Here is a 13,859-nt window from a genome sequence, read left to right as displayed (position 1 = left end):
TCTAAGGCGCTGGTTTTAGGCACCAGTCTCCTCGGAGGCGTGGGTTCGAATCCCACCGCTGCCATATTGTGTTGCTTTTTTTACGTGCGTTCTTCGGCAAAAAGCACACGCGACCGTCACTCGGCAGGAGAACAGTGGTAGCGAGGCCGAGCGGTCTAAGGCGCTGGTTTAAGGCACCAGTCTCCTCGGAGACGTGGGTTCGAATCCCACCGCTGCCATATTGTGTCACTTTTTTTACGTGTGTTCTTCGGCAAAAGGCGCACGCGACCGTCACTCGGCAGGGGAACAGTGGTAGCGTGGCCGAGCGGTCTACACGTTTTATCATTTGTAACATTTGATTTTGTACGTCGACGACGGCAATAAAGAAAAAAAAAAAAGGCCGAGCGGTCTAAGGCGCTGGTTTTAGGCACCAGTCTCCTCGGAGGCGTAGGTTCGAATCCCACCGCTGCCATATTGTGTTGCTTTTTTTACGTGCGTTCTTCGGCAAAAAGCACACGCGACCGTCACTCGGCAGGAGAACAGTGGTAGCGAGGCCGAGCGGTCTAAGGCGCTGGTTTAAGGCACCAGTCTCCTCGGAGACGTGGGTTCGAATCCCACCGCTGCCATATTGTGTTGCTTTTTTTACGTGCGTTCTTCGGCAAAAAGCACACGCGACCGTCACTCGGCAGGAGAACAGTGGTAGCGAGGCCGAGCGGTCTAAGGCGCTGGTTTTAGGCACCAGTCTCCTCGGAGGCGTAGGTTCGAATCCCACCGCTGCCATATTGTGTTGCTTTTTTTACGTGCGTTCTTCGGCAAAAAGCACACGCGACCGTCACTCGGCAGGAGAACAGTGTTAGCGTGGCCGAGCGGTCTACACGTTTTATCATTTGTAACATTTGATTTTGTACGTCGACGACGGCAATAAAGAAAAAAAAAAAGGCCGAGCGGTCTAAGGCGCTGGTTTTAGGCACCAGTCTCCTCGGAGGCGTGGGTTCGAATCCCACCGCTGCCATATTGTGTTGCTTTTTTTACGTGCGTTCTTCGGCAAAAAGCACACGCGACCGTCACTCGGCAGGAGAACAGTGGTAGCGAGGCCGAGCGGTCTAAGGCGCTGGTTTTAGGCACCAGTCTCCTCGGAGGCGTAGGTTCGAATCCCACCGCTGCCATATTGTGTTGCTTTTTTTACGTGCGTTCTTCGGCAAAAAGCACACGCGACCGTCACTCGGCAGGAGAACAGTGTTAGCGTGGCCGAGCGGTCTACACGTTTTATCATTTGTAACATTTGATTTTGTACGTCGACGACGGCAATAAAGAAAAAAAAAAAGGCCGAGCGGTCTAAGGCGCTGGTTTTAGGCACCAGTCTCCTCGGAGGCGTAGGTTCGAATCCCACCGCTGCCATATTGTGTTGCTTTTTTTACGTGCGTTCTTCGGCAAAAAGCACACGCGACCGTCACTCGGCAGGAGAACAGTGGTAGCGAGGCCGAGCGGTCTAAGGCGCTGGTTTAAGGCACCAGTCTCCTCGGAGACGTGGGTTCGAATCCCACCGCTGCCATATTGTGTCACTTTTTTTACGTGCGTTCTTCGGCAAAAAGCACACGCGACCGTCACTCGGCAGGAGAACAGTGGTAGCGTGGCCGAGCGGTCTACACGTTTTATCATTTGTAACATTTGATTTTGTACGTCGACGACGGCAATAAAGAAAAAAAAAAGGCCGAGCGGTCTAAGGCGCTGGTTTTAGGCACCAGTCTCCTCGGAGGCGTAGGTTCGAATCCCACCGCTGCCATATTGTGTTGCTTTTTTTACGTGCGTTCTTCGGCAAAAAGCACACGCGACCGTCACTCGGCAGGAGAACAGTGGTAGCGAGGCCGAGCGGTCTAAGGCGCTGGTTTAAGGCACCAGTCTCCTCGGAGACGTGGGTTCGAATCCCACCGCTGCCATATTGCGTTGCTTTTTTTACGTGCGTTCTTCGGCAAAAAGCACACGCGACCGTCACTCGGCAGGAGAACAGTGGTAGCGTGGCCGAGCGGTCTAAGGCGCTGGTTTTAGGCACCAGTCTCCTCGGAGGCGTAGGTTCGAATCCCACCGCTGCCATATTGTGTTGCTTTTTTTACGTGCGTTCTTCGGCAAAAAGCACACGCGACCGTCACTCGGCAGGAGAACAGTGTTAGCGTGGCCGAGCGGTCTACACGTTTTATCATTTGTAACATTTGATTTTGTACGTCGACGACGGCAATAAAGAAAAAAAAAAAAAGGCCGAGCGGTCTAAGGCGCTGGTTTTAGGCACCAGTCTCCTCGGAGGCGTGGGTTCGAATCCCACCGCTGCCATATTGTGTTGGTTTTTTTACGTGCGTTCTTCGGCAAAAAGCACACGCGACCGTCACTCGGCAGAACAGAAAGCTTTTCGCATTCAGGCCCGTCAATATGCAAGGAAGTCAAACGCCTATTTTTGGAGCGAATACCGCAATTGTCGAGCGAAGTAAAAGATACGTTAGAACAACCAATAACAGAAAACGAAGTGATGGAAGCTATCGAAGACCTGAACCCTGGCAAGTCACCAGGACCGGACGGTCTTTGTGCAGTTTGGTACAAAACTTTCAAGGACCACCTAGCTCCTAGTCTAACCGCAGTTTTCAATGAAGCATATGAACTGAAAATGCTTCCACCATCCTTTGGCCAGTCCCATACAGTACTAATTCCGAAAACAGAAGAGACCGAAAAGCTCAAGCAACTTTCCTCTTACAGACCCATAGCGCTGACTAACTGCGACTACAAAATATTGATGAAGGTACTGGCACGTCGGGTTCAGTCAGTTATCAAGGATATAGTCGGCCCGCACCAGACGTGCGGCATTCGCGGAAGAACGATTTTGACCAACATTCATAAGATAAAGTGCGTGCTAGGGTGTTGTGACGCCATGTACGATGCAGTGGCGATCCTCCAGCTGGACTTGGAGAAAGCGTTTGATTGCGTTTGGCATGAGATCTTGCTTACCATCCTGAAACATGTCAATTTTGGCCGCATAATCACTGAGGGGGTGACCATGGCGTACCGGAGCTGCTGTACGAGACATATAATTAATCAGACATTGGGGGCCCCCATTAATGTGAAGCGCTCCGTTCGCCAGGGTTGTCCACTCAGCCCACTCTTGTTTTGTGTTTACCTAGAAACTTTGTGTCAGGCTATAATCCAAAATAATCACATTAACGGATTTCAACTGCAAGCAGCAGAGGTCAAGTTATTGGCTTATGCTGACGATGTGGCTGTATGCTGCAAAGATACGCAGAGTGTGTTGAATACTGTTAGTATCGTCAGAAGGTTTGGTGAAGTCACTAATAGCTTTGTGAACTGGCAGAAATGTTTGGGTTTTTGGCATGGAAGGTGGGCGTCTACCCCAGACCACTTTTCGAACGTAAGCTGGGTTACGACACCAGTTAAGTACCTTGGCGCACCCCTTGATGCCTACAAGGACAGTAGCGAATACTGGAAGGAGCGGACAAAGGAAATAAAAGAAACAGTGGACAAATGGAACGCGGGCTACTTGTCAATATTTGCGAGAGCTACAGCGCGCAACATGTTTCTTGTCACAAAGATCTGGTAAGTAATGCAGGTCCTACAGTGTTCTCGGATTAATGTGCAGAAACTGCACCGCGTGTTCGCTGTTTTCGTGTGGGCATCAAGCTGGGAGCGATGCAGCCGAGATAATCTATTCCGGCGTGTTAAGGATGGCGGTCTTGGGTTGGCGCACCTCTTCTTGCGTCAACTCGTGAACAGGTTCTTTTTCTTTCGCGATACGACTGACCCTTTTCTGCGCACCGTTATCCAAATGAGACTATCACGAGCCCTTCCCGAGTTTGTTGTTGGTACCGAAACAATGACAGGTCCAGTTCGTGGTTTCTTCCGGGAAATAGTTGATAGTCTTTCTTTTCTGCGTGCTCGTTTTTCAAATGCATATTTGTGGACTGTAAAACGGAAAAAGTTATATCGAGATTTGTGTGAAAGTGTTTTGCTTGTACCCATGTACAGAGCCGTGTACAGTGGAGGCCCAGGCCTAGACGTTCTGAAAAGGGTGAGAAAGATGCCAGTGCAACCAGGCACCAAATCGTTCTTCTTTAAATTGCATACCGGTACTTTACACGTTAAAACATTTCTGGAAAAACATAAGTTCTATTTGCCAAAGGTAACCAACTGCCTTATTTGTAGAAAACCGGAAAACATAGATCATGTCTTCATCCACTGTTGGGAGGGGGTCTATTTCTGGGACGTGTTGCAAAGAACCTTAAAAAAGGAGTTACCGATAGATCCCCAGGGAATCAGGTTTTTGCCTGTAAATGACGACGAAGGATTCCCGTACGACCTGATCATGCTCATGGGCCTCCACTGTCTATGGCGCTCGAGAATGGCGGGGTACCACTGTGACCTTGATGCCCGACCGGCGCGTGTATACTTCCGTGAATGTATGCAGAGGTACATAGAAGTACAGAAATCACAACAACCTGTTCCCGAGTGGCTGTCCAGGGTTGAACCCCTGACAGAACTCAAGGAATTTTAATAGACAACGTCATGCCGCAGTAGCGGACCGCAACAAATGTATATATTGCTGTTTTTGTATAGTTTTCATTGCAATTTGTGTTGTTCTATGTCGAGGACTGGCAATAAAGAAAAAAAAAAAGTGGTAGCGTGGCCGAGCGGTCTAAGGCGCTGCTTTTAGGCACCAGTCTCATCGGAGGCGTGGGTTCGAATCCCACCGCTGCCTTTTGTGTTGCTTTTTTTACGTGCGTTCTTCGGCAAAAGGCGCACGCGACCGTCACTCGGCAGGAGAACAGTGGTAGCGTGGCCGAGCATTCCACTTCCGGGCACCGTAGTGAACGGACGTGTTATCATGTGCTCCGAGGGAGCGGTGTTGGCGGCCGTGAACGGCCGCGGTAACAGGAATGCTGTTTTTGACGACGACGACTATCAGGTAATTTTGCCGCACTTGCCTACCGGACGAATCGTCCTTAATACTGTTTTCCTACACGCGGACGTCCGTGGAAGACCGTACAAAGTTGAGGATTTCCGTGACGCTCTGGCTCGTCTGGAACTGCTTCCCGATGTACTTGCTTTGGGGGCGTACCAGATGAACCACGTCTGGGCGGTCATGATGAAGACGGCGGAAGCTACTAAGAAACTGCTTGATGCAGGGACCATCATCGTCAAAGAACGACGCTGCATTGTCGTTGACCCCAACAACGAAGGTGTCCGCATGAAGCTACACTGGTTGCTGCCAAGTGTGTCAGACGAAGACATACGACAAGCTCTTGCCCCATACGGAAAGGTGACAGACGCAGCGAAAGAACGGTGGCGTGTTCAAGGCATATTGGACAAGGGCTCACCGACGAGGTCGGTGACGCTGCAGCTGAAAGCCGGAATTACAGTCGACGATATTCCGCACCAGCTACGTATAGCAGGGGAGCTCGTCCTTGCCGTCATTCCCGGCCGCGCCCCCCTTTGCATGCGGTGCCATACAACCAGTCATATTCGCCGGGACTGTCGTGTTCCACGCTGCAAGGTCTGCCGACGCTTCGGCCATGATCGTTCTCAGTGCGTCAAGACGTACGCTGTCGTTGCAGGACCAACGAGCAGAGCCGACGAAGTTGCTGAACACCTCATGGACGAGGTTGAAGTTGAAGACATTTCACCTGCTACAAGCGATAAGGCTGGCAATGCAGTCACGGAAAAGCTGCCTCTTCACTTTAAAAACTTGGGTCTAGACAAGAAAACTGACGTCGAGGATGTTTCTCCGGAAAAGAATGAAAACGCCGTGACTGAAAACGAGAGCGTCGCGACAAAACAGAGGGACGCCCCGAAGCCGTCGCCTGCCACTACATGTGCCGAAACGTCTGCAACGCCTGCCAGACCGACGTCGACATGGCAGGAGCCACTAACACGCCTGCGAAGCGGGCTCACGAGGAAACGCTCGGCGCATCTGGGACCTCTGGAGCGATGACATGCAGCGAGCCACCCACAAAGGCGGCTCAGCTGCGACGTACGTCATTCAAGCCGAGGCCCAACGTCCAAGTTGAGCGGAGACCCGAGACGGGGCCGCTCCCGTAGCGGCTTCGATTGGGTCTTGCAACCTTCCTACGGCTTCTACGTGTGATACCACCAGCTTGACCGGCGGAGCCACGTGCTACATAGTGAATGGGTCGATCAAGGTAAGCGCTATGCGACCCGTTTGTTCTTGATCATAATGGCAGCTAAACTTAACACAGCGATCCGTGTTGCCACGCTTAACGTCCGAGGACTAAGCGCAAGGCGACGGCAATACCAACTGAGTCGTATTTTTCTGGAAAATGATCTCGATATGATAGGTGACCCGTAAAACGAGCAATCGCAGGGAATTGTGGGGCGCGCCGTCTGCTAGCAGCTTCCGGTTCGACGGACGACGTGGCGGCATCGGCGGCATGCCCGGCGCACGTGTTTTCTACGCGGTTTCAACTGTCAGTTGTGCGAAGCTTTCCGTCCGCTTTGTCGACCACCACTGTCGTACCATTCATGCAGCTGATTTCTAGGTTTCAGTTCGCTCTGGGCGTGACTATGACGAGCCAACAAAGGCATGGATACGCTTTTATTCACAAAGGAACTCTGGTTTTTGTTTCGGCGGCCTTTTTTGTTTCTACCAGGTTTAGCTCTACGACATTTGCCGTTGCTTGGACGCACGTACCGTCACTGACTGATCTGCCTGCGGGTCAGTCAGACAGGTGAAAAAGTTATCGTTATCCGATAATTTATCAAGCGTATAGAAGCATTACTTAGAAAATCGGGTGCTGAGGCGATGGCTACAGCGGTGCATGCTGTTTATGTGATCGTAGCTAGAAACCGATATCGTCGGTGTAACGGTGCAGCTAGCGCCGAAAATAACTTTGCGCGCTGTCAACGGCATTTCTCGGTCGAAACTCTAGGTTCATTTGAAGTGGTATGTAGTTAGACGTTCTCGCTTTTTTTTTGTCAACAATTGCCTTATCGCCGTCATATTACGGCTGCGCATTATCTCTATCTGTGCTGAAGGAGCTAAGGAGGGCTAGTTGGTTACGAATATTATGCATCTCACTGTGTTCCGCTTAATTTCGCGCCGTAAAACCTCGTTTCCTAATACCTTTATATGTGCATGCGAGTACTGACATAGTTCTGGTTGCCTGAGTCAATGTTAGAGAAAGAAATATCTTGGGGAATCATTCCGTGTTGGCCCCTACACAGCTAATCGACGCCTGATAAGTGGCACTGTACGTTCATTTTCTTTTTGTTCACGGATAGTCTCTGCCTTGTTACTGTTTTGGAAGTGGCAGCCTTTCCTCTGATGCTTGTGCACAGCTGACTCAGCAAGGGTTGCTGCAAGGCAGTATTTACATGCGTTCACCTTTAACGCTTGAATTTGAGCAGCCAACGGCTGAACAGCCGACGATGGTTTTGCTAGGCAGCTACAATCGGGTAATCTTCGAGTGGGACAAAGCCGGACTGCAAGCGCAAGTGACTCAGTCAGCTAATCAGCTAAGGCGTTGCGCTGCTGAGCACGAGCTCGCGGGATCGACTCCCAGCCGCGGGGCCCGCATTTCGATGGAACCGAAATGCGAAAACGCCCGTGTGCTTGCGTTCTATTGCATGTTAAAGAACCATAGGTGGTCAAAATTAATCCGGAGCCCTCCACTACGGCGTGCCACATAATGAGAACTGGTTTTGGCCCATAAAACCCCAGAAAGAAGAACGGACTGCAAGCGCATCAATTAGAATTCAACGGCGAAGTGGTGGCGGCGGCTGCGCTGACTCGAACCGGAAGCAGCTAGCAGACGGCGCATGCCCACAATCCCTCGCTATTTTACGGGTCACCTATTGCAGTACAGGAGACCAAGATATCGAGTCAAGAGCAAACGGATCGCATGGTGCAACCTTTCGTTCCGCGTTACAGTGTATGCGTTTGTCATGCGGGCGGCACATCGGGGGGCTGTGCTATTTTTTTGCGCAACAGCTTAAACGCATCTGTGGAAGCAATGACAGTGTGTGAAACAGGACGCCTGATTGTTGTCGATTTTGTGCTCAGTGAAATTTCCTGGCGAGTTTTGTATTTACGCACCTAATAGACAGCACGAGAGGGAGTCCTTTTTTGAGCGAGTTGAGGTTTATTTAAAAACCGATAGGCTTCTGGTTTTACTAGGTGATTTCAACTGTGCGCGTTTTCCAGAGGACCGTGTGAAAAATTTGCCTGTGAATGACCATAGTGCAATGATATTGAGCAAACTTGTCAGCGAATACAACCTGGAAGACGTCGGCTATGTGTTGTACGATTACAGTGTTCCGCGGTTTACACATTTTCAAGGACTAAGTCACGCTAGGTTGGATAGAGCGTATGTATCACTGGAACTAGTACCGTTATGTAAAGCGTACGTGAACAAGCAAGTCTCTTTTAGCGACCACAGTTTGGTTGCCTTCACAATAGGAACAAAAGAACGAAAAACAAATTTCTCGTGGGACTTGTGGAAATTTAACGATAAATTACTCAATGATGACAGTTTCGTAAATGATGTTAAGGAAAAACTTCGACGATTGATTGCAGCCGATCAGAAATATGTAGTAGGCATGTGGGAAGATTTTAAAAATGAAGTCAAGCTAGGTGCTATAGAAAGAGCTACTAAGCTGAAACAAGAAGAAAAACAGAAGGAAAAGGCCCTAAGGAGCAAACTCGATTTCCTACTTAAAGTAGAAAGCACAGAACCTGGCCATGTCATGAAGGAAATAAAGCAAGTAAAAAGCCAGTTAGAAACAATCGACACAGAAAAGTATCGCGGAGCCATGATAAGATCCCGTGCAGAAAAACTGTGGCAAGGGGAAACACCGAATAAACGCACGCTTAGCGACGAGAAAGCTTACGCTCGCCGCAGTGATATCAATCAGATATGCTACAAAGATGGAGTCACGAGTGACATCACGATCATTGAACAAGCATTTGTTGAACATTATGATGACCTGTTTAGCAAAAGAAAAACTGATCTGGGTGGTTTCATAGGCCAGTTCTTGCACTTAATGCCACAGTTGGAAGAAAGTGTTAAAAAAGACCTCGAAGCCCCTATAAGTGTGAGTGAAGTTGAAGCAGCTATAGAAGAACTAGGCTCAGGATAGGGGCCTGGGCAGGACGGCTTAAGCGCTGCCTTCTACAAAGCATTTAAGGCAGAAATAGCTCCGATTATGAAGCAATTTTTAGTGCTGTCATATGAAAACAACCGTATACACCCGTCTTTCCGAACAACTCAGATGGTCCTGATCCCCAAATCTGATGATCCAGTAAAGCGCTTGTACGTTGCATCGTACCGTCCCATTAGCCTCGCGAACACTGACTATAAAATATTTATGAAAATATTAGCAAGAAGGTTACAGAGCGTAATTAAACATTTAGTTGGAGCCCACCAAACGTGTGGGATTAAAGCGCGCACAATAACCACCAACGTACACATCGCTAGGAGCGTTCTAGAATGCGTCGATGCTTTAGAGGGTCGAGTTGCAATGTTGCAGCTAAACCTGCAGAAGGCATTCGACCGTGTGTCTCATGATATTCTCTTCGAGATTTTAGAATACACGAACCTAGGATCCATGATTATAGATGGCTTAAAAATGGTCTACAAAGAATGCAGCACACGGTTGATTATCAACAAGTCTCTCACAAGAAGTGTCAATGTCTGTTCGTCTCTGAAACAAGGGTGTCCAATCTCGTCATTGCTATTCGCGATATACCTGGAACCCTATTGCCTAGCCGTTAGAGAAAACGATAAAATACGAGGTTTCAAATTACAGCAAAGCGAGGTGAAAGTACTATCTTACGCAGACGATCTAGCAGTGTTTTGTGATGACTATGACAGTATCAGCGAAGTGGTAACTGTAGCGAAGTCTTATTGCGAAAAAACAGGAAGTGCTATTAACTGGGACAAGTGCATCGGGTTTTGGCACGGCGCATGGAAAAGCCCACCATGCACTCTCGCAAACATCCAGTGGGTGACCATGCCTGCAAAATATCTAGGGGTGCCACTCGAACATTATAACGACAGTACTACGTTCTGGGAACAAGAAACACAGATGTTGAAGGAAAAAGCGCTTGCGTGGCAAGGACGTAACCTATCAATGTTCGCGCGCTCCACCGTGTGTAACATTTTCCTGGTTGCTAAAATTTGGTACATATTACAAGCGCTATTCATGTCGAGAGTGAATGTACAGAAGCTGCATAGAGTGTTTGCCGTGTTCATTTGGAACTCAACTTGGGAACGCGGCAGCCGCACTAATCTGTTTAGATCGGTTCGCAGTGGTGGTCTCGGACTGTCACATCTATTTGTACGACAGATCGTATCGCGGTTTATGTTCTTGCGAAACCAGAGTGATCCTTTTTTGCGCACCATGATACAAGTGCGATTAAGTGATCTTTTACCTGACTTTCTTGTTTCGTGTTCGTATGCTGAATCCCGTCCAGTGAAAGGCTTCCTTCGGGAAGTAGTGTCATCCTTCCGTATGCTGAGTGTTCGTTTCTCGCTAGAATACTTAAGTTCAGTTAAAAGAAAGAAACTGTATCACGATATGTTAGACTTATTAATGCCAGTTCCATTGTACAGGATAGCATACTCTGGAGGCTCAGGAGATGATGTTCTAAAAAGAGTCAAAAGAATGCCTGTGAAACCATCAGTTAAGTCATTCTTCTTTAAACTCCACACAAATACCCGGCCCGTGAAGACTTGGCTGGCAGACAAGGGTTTATTTGTGCCTTAGACTACCAATTGCTTACTGTGTAAGAAACCAGAGACTGTCGACCATGTCTTCATTGATTGTTGGGACCCATTTTTTCATTGGGACATTTTACAACAAACCTTAAAGAAAGAATTACCAATAACTCCACGTGGTATCAGGTACTTAGACACAGAAACTAATAATGTTCCATATGACCTTATTATGCTAATAAGCCTCCATAGTATATGATGCACAAGAATGTATGTACGCCATGCTGATGTGGATGTCCATTCTGTTCGAGAAAACTTTATCGAAAGTGTCGCCTACATGCGTAAAGTCTACAAAGCGCACAAAGAACCACCGGACTGGTTGCCACTGTTCGATGAGTTGGTGAAAGTTGAAACGATTTTAATGCAACCGAGTCAGCATAAGCTAAGCTGACTCTCTTTTTTAACAATGTATTCAGCATGGCACTTCAATTGCAAGGCAATAAAGAAAAAAAAAAAAGGTAGCGTGGCCGAGCGGTCTAAGGCGCTGGTTTTAGGCACCAGTCTCCTCGGAGGCGTGGGTTCGAATCCCATCGCTGCCATATTGTGTTGCTTTTTTTACGTGCGTTCTTAGGCAAAAAGCGCACGCGACCGTCACTCGGCAGGAGAACAGTGGTAGCGTGGCCGAGCGGTCTAAGGCGCTGGTTTTAGGCACCAGTCTCCTCGGAGGCGTGGGTTCGAATCCCACCGCTGCCATATTGTGTTACTTTTTTACGTGCGTTCTTAGGCAAAAAGCGCACGCGACCGTCACTCGGCAGGAGAACAGTGGTAGCGTGGCCGAGCGGTCTAAGGCGCTGGTTTTAGGCACCAGTCTCCTCGGAGGCGTGGGTTCGAATCCCACCGCTGCCATATTGTGTTGCTTTTTTTACGTGCGTTCTTCGGCAAAAAGCGCACGCGACCGTCACTCGGCAGGAGAACAGTGGTAGCGTGGCCGAGCGGTCTAAGGCGCTGGTTTTAGGCACCAGTCTCCTCGGAGGCGTGGGTTCGAATCCCACCGCTGCCATATTGTGTTGCTTTTTTTACGTGCGTTCTTCGGCAAAAAGCGCACGCGACCGTCACTCGGCAGGAGAACAGTGGTAGCGTGGCCGAGCGGTCTAAGGCGCTGGTTTTAGGCACCAGTCTCCTCGGAGGCGTGGGTTCGAATCCCATCGCTGCCATATTGTGTTACTTTTTTTACGTGCGTTCTTAGGCAAAAAGCGCACGCGACCGTCACTCGGCAGGAGAACAGTGGTAGCGTGGCCGAGCGGTCTAAGGCGCTGGTTTTAGGCACCAGTCTCCTCGGAGGCGTGGGTTCGAATCCCACCGCTGCCATATTGTGTTGCTTTTTTTACGTGCGTTCTTCGGCAAAAAGCGCACGCGACCGTCACTCGGCAGGAGAACAGTGGTAGCGTGGCCGAGCGGTCTAAGGCGCTGGTTTTAGGCACCAGTCTCCTCGGAGGCGTGGGTTCGAATCCCACCGCTGCCATATTGTGTTACTTTTTTTACGTGCGTTCTTCGGCAAAAAGCGCACGCGACCGTCACTCGGCAGGAGAACAGTGGTAGCGTGGCCGAGCGGTCTAAGGCGCTGGTTTTAGGCACCAGTCTCCTCGGAGGCGTGGGTTCGAATCCCACCGCTGCCATATTGTGTTGCTTTTTTTACGTGCGTTCTTCGGCAAAAAGCGCACGCGACCGTCACTCGGCAGGGAGACAGTGGTAGCGTGGCCGAGCGGTCTAAGGCGCTGGTTTTAGGCACCAGTCTCCTCGGAGGCGTGGGTTCGAATCCCACCGCTGCCATATTGTGTTGCTTTTTTTACGTGCGTTCTTCGGCAAAAAGCGCACGCGACCGTCACTCGGCAGGGGAGCAGTGGTAGCGTGGCCGAGCGGTCTAAGGCGCTGGTTTTAGGCACCAGTCTCCTCGGAGGCGTGGGTTCGAATCCCACCGCTGCCATATTGTGTCACTTTTTTACGTGCGTTCTTCGGCAAAAGGCGCACGCGACCGTCACTCGGCAGGGGAACAGTGGTAGCGTGGCCGAGCGGTCGATTCCACTTCCGGCCGCGAAAGCGTACGGACGTGTTTTTCATGTGCTCCAACGGGGCGGTGCTAGCGGCCCAACTTAGCCGGGGAAACAGGGACGACATGGAAGGCAACCAGGACTACCAAGAGTTGCTGCCTCATCTGCTAAAAGGTCGGATTGTTTTGAAAACGCTTTTTTTGCACAGTGACCCACGAGCAAGGCCGTACAGGGTTGAAGACTACCGGGATGCCCTTGGTCGTTTGGAATTGCTGCCTGAGGTTGATGCCTTAGGAGCATTTCAAATGAATCATGTGTGGGCTGTTACGTTCAAGAGTCATGAAAGTATGAAGAAGTTGTTGACGACTGGGAATATTACTGTGAAAGGCAGGAAGTGTCTGGTAGTAGACCCGAATAACCAAGATGTCCAAGTGAAAATCCACTGGGTCCTTCCTAATGTAACGAACGACGACATTCGTATGGCTTTCGAGCCATACGGCGAGGTGATGGAAACGACAAAGGAGCGCTGGCGTGTTCTCGGAATTTCGGAAAAGGCTACGACAACGCGCGTGCTGAACCTCAGGCTAAAGGCCGGAGTCACAATTGAAGACATCCCTTATCAAGTGCGTGTCGCCGGTGAGCCTGCCCTCGTAGTTATTCCAGGCAAGGCGCCACTCTGCTTGCGCTGCCAAGAAAAAGGGCACATCCGCCGCGACTGCTGAATCCCCCGATGTTCACGGTGCCGCCGGTTCAGCCATGACGAAACCCAGTGCGTACCCACGTACGCGAACATAACGGGCCCCAGAAAGGACGCTGACGTATCAGACAACATCAGGGACGAGGCTGAAGCTGAAGAAGTAGCAGCGACGGTGACGGTGAAACAAAAAGTGGTGGAAACGCCCCCGGCAGTGATACATCAACGTGAGTCAACAACTAGTGAAAGGAAAGAGCTGGAAGAAAAATGCGACAGGACCAAATAGTGAAGACTTGCACAACGAAAGGGCCGAAAAGTGTTTACCGCAGAGGAAACCGTCAAGTGAACCTCAGGATACACCGCCAAATGAAACGTCGACAGTGCAGTGTGAAACGATGGATGGCGTTGTAG

The 13,859-nt window shown here is 49.9% G+C and overlaps 18 non-coding genes across 18 annotated transcripts; all 18 read left to right on the top strand.

Moving 5' to 3' along the window:
* The first annotated feature begins 136 nt into the window (after positions 1-136).
* On the top strand, positions 137-218 carry Trnal-aag (transfer RNA leucine (anticodon AAG)). The gene has a single exon. It is a non-coding gene; the product is annotated as a tRNA-Leu (tRNA).
* Positions 219-523: 305 nt separating this feature from the next.
* Positions 524-605, top strand: Trnal-aag (transfer RNA leucine (anticodon AAG)). Its single transcript has one exon. It is a non-coding gene; the product is annotated as a tRNA-Leu (tRNA).
* A 72-nt stretch (positions 606-677) lies between these two features.
* Trnal-uag (transfer RNA leucine (anticodon UAG)) lies at positions 678-759 on the top strand. The gene has a single exon. It is a non-coding gene; the product is annotated as a tRNA-Leu (tRNA).
* A 304-nt stretch (positions 760-1,063) lies between these two features.
* On the top strand, positions 1,064-1,145 carry Trnal-uag (transfer RNA leucine (anticodon UAG)). Its single transcript has one exon. It is a non-coding gene; the product is annotated as a tRNA-Leu (tRNA).
* A 304-nt stretch (positions 1,146-1,449) lies between these two features.
* Positions 1,450-1,531, top strand: Trnal-aag (transfer RNA leucine (anticodon AAG)). The gene has a single exon. It is a non-coding gene; the product is annotated as a tRNA-Leu (tRNA).
* A 303-nt stretch (positions 1,532-1,834) lies between these two features.
* Trnal-aag (transfer RNA leucine (anticodon AAG)) lies at positions 1,835-1,916 on the top strand. The gene has a single exon. It is a non-coding gene; the product is annotated as a tRNA-Leu (tRNA).
* A 72-nt stretch (positions 1,917-1,988) lies between these two features.
* On the top strand, positions 1,989-2,070 carry Trnal-uag (transfer RNA leucine (anticodon UAG)). The gene has a single exon. It is a non-coding gene; the product is annotated as a tRNA-Leu (tRNA).
* Positions 2,071-4,650: 2,580 nt separating this feature from the next.
* On the top strand, positions 4,651-4,732 carry Trnal-uag (transfer RNA leucine (anticodon UAG)). The gene has a single exon. It is a non-coding gene; the product is annotated as a tRNA-Leu (tRNA).
* A 6,491-nt stretch (positions 4,733-11,223) lies between these two features.
* Trnal-uag (transfer RNA leucine (anticodon UAG)) lies at positions 11,224-11,305 on the top strand. Its single transcript has one exon. It is a non-coding gene; the product is annotated as a tRNA-Leu (tRNA).
* Positions 11,306-11,377: 72 nt separating this feature from the next.
* Positions 11,378-11,459, top strand: Trnal-uag (transfer RNA leucine (anticodon UAG)). Its single transcript has one exon. It is a non-coding gene; the product is annotated as a tRNA-Leu (tRNA).
* Positions 11,460-11,530: 71 nt separating this feature from the next.
* Positions 11,531-11,612, top strand: Trnal-uag (transfer RNA leucine (anticodon UAG)). The gene has a single exon. It is a non-coding gene; the product is annotated as a tRNA-Leu (tRNA).
* A 72-nt stretch (positions 11,613-11,684) lies between these two features.
* On the top strand, positions 11,685-11,766 carry Trnal-uag (transfer RNA leucine (anticodon UAG)). The gene has a single exon. It is a non-coding gene; the product is annotated as a tRNA-Leu (tRNA).
* Positions 11,767-11,838: 72 nt separating this feature from the next.
* Trnal-uag (transfer RNA leucine (anticodon UAG)) lies at positions 11,839-11,920 on the top strand. Its single transcript has one exon. It is a non-coding gene; the product is annotated as a tRNA-Leu (tRNA).
* A 72-nt stretch (positions 11,921-11,992) lies between these two features.
* Trnal-uag (transfer RNA leucine (anticodon UAG)) lies at positions 11,993-12,074 on the top strand. Its single transcript has one exon. It is a non-coding gene; the product is annotated as a tRNA-Leu (tRNA).
* Positions 12,075-12,146: 72 nt separating this feature from the next.
* Positions 12,147-12,228, top strand: Trnal-uag (transfer RNA leucine (anticodon UAG)). Its single transcript has one exon. It is a non-coding gene; the product is annotated as a tRNA-Leu (tRNA).
* A 72-nt stretch (positions 12,229-12,300) lies between these two features.
* On the top strand, positions 12,301-12,382 carry Trnal-uag (transfer RNA leucine (anticodon UAG)). Its single transcript has one exon. It is a non-coding gene; the product is annotated as a tRNA-Leu (tRNA).
* A 72-nt stretch (positions 12,383-12,454) lies between these two features.
* Positions 12,455-12,536, top strand: Trnal-uag (transfer RNA leucine (anticodon UAG)). Its single transcript has one exon. It is a non-coding gene; the product is annotated as a tRNA-Leu (tRNA).
* A 72-nt stretch (positions 12,537-12,608) lies between these two features.
* On the top strand, positions 12,609-12,690 carry Trnal-uag (transfer RNA leucine (anticodon UAG)). The gene has a single exon. It is a non-coding gene; the product is annotated as a tRNA-Leu (tRNA).
* The last annotated feature ends 1,169 nt before the right edge of the window (positions 12,691-13,859 follow it).

Source organism: Dermacentor silvarum, chromosome 4 (genome assembly GCF_013339745.2).
Source record: "Dermacentor silvarum isolate Dsil-2018 chromosome 4, BIME_Dsil_1.4, whole genome shotgun sequence".
Lineage (NCBI taxonomy): Eukaryota > Metazoa > Arthropoda > Arachnida > Ixodida > Ixodidae > Dermacentor > Dermacentor silvarum.
The sequence above is the reverse complement of the archived record's forward strand: the minus strand, read 5'-3'. Positions and strand labels throughout refer to the sequence as shown.